The following is a 4,493-nucleotide window of genomic DNA, read 5'->3' as shown; positions in this document are numbered from 1 at the left end:
TTCAATGTGGTGAGACTAATTACTTTTCCCGAAGTTGTCCAAAGAGATCTGGGAACCATTCAGCGTAATCTGAAAGATCTCTGGCAGCCTCTAATAGAAGCAGAGGAAGGGGTAGATCTAGGGGACAAGCTGAATCAATAAAAGGACAAGAGACTCGGGGAGTCGCCAGAATTTATAACAATAAGACCAATGAGGATCGGGATGACCTATAGATCATAACATGTACATTCTATCTTTTTGATGAGCTTGAATTTTTATTAGTTGACCCTAGTTCTACACATTATTACATTAGTAAAAAGTTGGTTAAATCTAGAGGAATTCCTTTAGAACCAGCCTTTAGTGAAATGATAGCGGTAAATCTTATGGGTCACAGTGCGAGAGTAGAGCAGGTGTGTAGAAAATGTCCAATAAAAGTCCAAGGGATTTTATTTGTAACAAACTTAATGGAGTTACCTTTCGATGAGTTTAAAATCATTTTGGGCATGGATTGGTTTTCTCCACATCATGGATGGGTTGATTGTTACCAGAAGCAATTATTTCGGAAATATGTGGAAGGCTCAGAAATTGTAGTGATTGGCAAAAAAGTGAAATCACCATCCAATGTGATATCAACCATGACTACAAAGAAAATGATTTCAAAAGGGTGTATAGCGTTTCTAGCTAATGTGGTAGATACTCGAATGCCAGAGGTGAGATTAAAAGACATTCCAATAGTTAAGGAATTTCTAGAGGTTTTTTCGAAGGAATTATCAGGGTTACCTCCAGATTGTGAAGTTGAATAAAAGATTGAGGTTTACCCGGGTACTAAACTTGTTTCTATGGCCCTGTATCGAATGACTCTAATAGAGTTAAGGGAATTAAAACCCTAGTTACAAGAGTTACTTGAGAAGGGATTTAACAGACCCAGTGTTTCTCCTTGGGGAGCACCGGTACTATTTGTGAAAAAGATTGATGGGTCTATGCGGCTATGTATTGACTATCGTCAGTTGAATAAAGTAACGATAAAGAACAAGTATCATATTATAAGGATTGATGATATGTTTGATCAACTGAAAGGTGCAGTAGTGTTAGGCCTGAGGTCAACGTACCACTAATTAAAGATGGAAAATGAGGATATTTCAAAGACAGATTTTCGGACTCGGTAGGGACACTATGAGTTCGTGGTAATGCCATTTGGACTGACTAATGCTCTTGCAACATTTATGGTCTTGATGAACCGAGTATTCCAACCTTACTTGGTGTCAATTTGTGGTGGTATTCATAGACTATATTTTGGTGTATTCCAAGTCAAGAGAGGACCATGTTGACCATCTTCGGGTGGTTTTTCAAATACTTCAAGAGAAGAAGATGTATGCCAAATTGTCCAAGTGTAAATTTTGGTTATCTGAGATTTCTTTCCTTGGTCAGATTAGATCCTAAAAAGATTCGTGCCATAGTAGATTGGAAACCCCCAAAGAATGTTTTTGAGGTTAAAAGTTTCTTGGGTCTTGTTGGTTATTATAGACGGTTCGTGAAGAATTTTTCAATGTTAGCTTTATCGCTAACTAAGTTGCTATGGAAAGATGTGACTTTTTTGGTCGAATAAATGCCAAGAAAGTAACAGAGGCCCCATTGTTTATGCAACCTGAGTCAGGTAAATATTATGTCGTTTTCAGTGATGCATACCTTAATGGACTTGGATGTGTGCTGATGCAAGAAGAGAAAGTTATGGCTTATGCCTCAAGACAACTGAAGAATCGTGAGAGAAATTACTCGACTCATGACTTCGAATTGGCAATAGTAGTGTTTGCTTTGAAATTTTGGTGCCATTATCTATACGGAGAGAGTTCCCATGTTTATATGGATCACAAGAGTCTCAAGTACTTGTTGACTCAAAAAGAGATGAATTTGAGACAGAGAAGATGGATTGAGCTATTAAAAGATTATGACTTGATTATTTATTATCATCCCAGAAAAGGCTAATGTGGTAGTGGATACGCTCAGTCTAAAAACTTTTGCAGTTTTACAGGATTTGGATGCTCATATGTCTTTATAGGAAGATGGTGCATTGATTGCTGAACTTAAGTATTGGACTTGGATGTGTGCTGATGCAAGAAGGGAAAGTCGTTACATGAGGTATTGGGTACTCGATTGAACTTCAACACATCTTTTTATTCGCATAAAAATTGTTAGTCCGAGCGAACTATACAGATATTCAAGGATATGCTAAGGGCATGTGTGATTGAGTTTAAAGGATCATGGGATAGGTATTTTCCTTTAGCTGAATTTGAATATAACAACAGTGACCAATCGAGTATTAAGATGGCCCCGTATAAAGCTTTGTATGGGAGGAAATGTCAAACACCATTAAATTTGTTCGAACTTAAAGATCAAAATCTAATTGGCCAGGATTTGATGAAAGAAATGGAGGAAAAGTAAAAATTATCGAGGATAATTAGAAGATAGCCTTTGATTGATAGAAATCTTATGCTGATTTGAAACGAAAAGAAATCGATTTTCAAGTGGGAGACAAAGTATTTCTGAAGGTATCGCCTTGGAAGGAGGTATTGCAATTTGGGAAAAAAGGGAAGCTAAGTTCGAGATTCATTAGACCTTATGAGATCTTGAAAAGGGTCGGACCCATAGCTTATCAATTAGCGTTGCCTCCGGTTATGGACAAAATCCACAATGTTTTCCACGTATCGATGCTTAGAAGGCACATATCAGATCCATCCCATATCATCGAGCCTACAGAGATAGAGATTTAATCAGATTTAACTTATGAGGAAGAACCTGTAACACCTAAAACCTGTATAATTATACCAATACAGATTATTGATGTCACCTAAATTTCTAAAAACATTTTCGAATGCAAAACTGATTGAAATTTATTTTCTTAAATTTTTAATTGATAATATAAAAATATTATCTCACATAAACATTTCGCATAATATTTAAAATATATATTAATATGGATTTATGCTATCCATACTGAAATATAGTAAAACAGTTTAGTTCAATCATTACAAACCAGTTTCAAAATATTTCAACAGAGCAACTAGGACATTGATAAGTACATGCCACTAACTAAGTCAAAATCATATCATAGGATGTCTTACTGATATTGTAGTGTATTCCTGGATGCTTGGAGTTCTCTGTACTCTTTACTCTACTCTTGGCTTTTTACCTACGCATGAAAATCATCACACACTAAGTATATAATTAGTGAGGCAATTAAAAACAATAAACAATGCAATACAACTCATGCTTGAAATTTAATGTCATAGTCAAAATGCCATAAGATCATTTTACCTGCATGTCCAATATTTTAAACAATGCAATACATTATTTAAAGGAGTAACAACATTCAATGCAATATTATCACTTTACCTGTACACCATCCATGTTACTATAAAAAACAACATGATATAACCGGATATAATTTTTTTACCAATATACTTCCCATTTATCCCATAAGCTCCTAAGCTTATTTGAATGCTTACCATTTATTAGCCAATAAACCATAGCCCAAAGTATAATTGTATGAGGACCCCGATATAGGAGTCAAAAATTGCACAATATTGCTGAGGTCGAGCTTTGCTCACCTAATAATGCACCATAGTGCTAAGGTCGGGTTTTACCCACCTAACTTGTACTATGTGTCTTTATTTAACACTTTGAGGCTTGTACTATGTGCCTTCTCTAGACACTCTAGTGCTACTTAATATGCAACTGCTAGACTCTATGACATGCCATTAATACCACTGACCCTCAATGACATATTTGGGCATATAGTATACTTTTATTTGATCCATCCATGGAAAAGTATATCAATACCATTTAACATTGGGCAGTTCATACCCGAAATATCATTCATGGTAAAATAACACATTATTCAAGATACATGCTTTATAATTTTACAATGTGACATATCAATGTCATGTCGAAGTTATAAAAATGACATAATATCATGTTGATATAAACAAGATCAACTTATCGCAAGTCTTCCAGATGATGTATAAAACATCTATGTACAATGTCATGCATGTATTGCACTCACCTTAACACTTTATATTTCCAAAAGATGTGTCTCACTACGATCCACAATAAACCCTTTTATACTTGACTTGTTTTGATCACAAATCAATCACGATCTGTATAAATCACAATTTCATAAACAATACATATGTTAATATTATACTAACATAAACACATCCCCAAAACAAAATCCATAATATACTTGAAACTCATTTTTTACAAAAATACTTAACACTTAATAATTCCTTTTAACATTGGCACCAACTTTTCCAATTTACACAAAATGGTCCTTCACCATTTTATTAGTTAGATTCTTAATACCAAAAATTCCAGCATTAAAATTATTACCAATCAAGTGCTTTTACAAAGGCATAATTACATTTAAGCAGACCCATTTGTGCAAGTATTGCACTAAAATCAACAATCTTTTCAAACTTCCAAAATACTCATATTTAACATCCAAACACTCATTTCAA

The sequence above is a fragment of the Hibiscus syriacus genome, unplaced genomic scaffold, assembly GCF_006381635.1.
Source record: "Hibiscus syriacus cultivar Baekdansim isolate YM2019G1 unplaced genomic scaffold, ASM638163v2 tig00109945_pilon, whole genome shotgun sequence".
In the NCBI taxonomy this organism is placed as follows: domain Eukaryota; kingdom Viridiplantae; phylum Streptophyta; class Magnoliopsida; order Malvales; family Malvaceae; genus Hibiscus; species Hibiscus syriacus.
Note: the sequence above shows the minus strand (reverse complement) of the source record.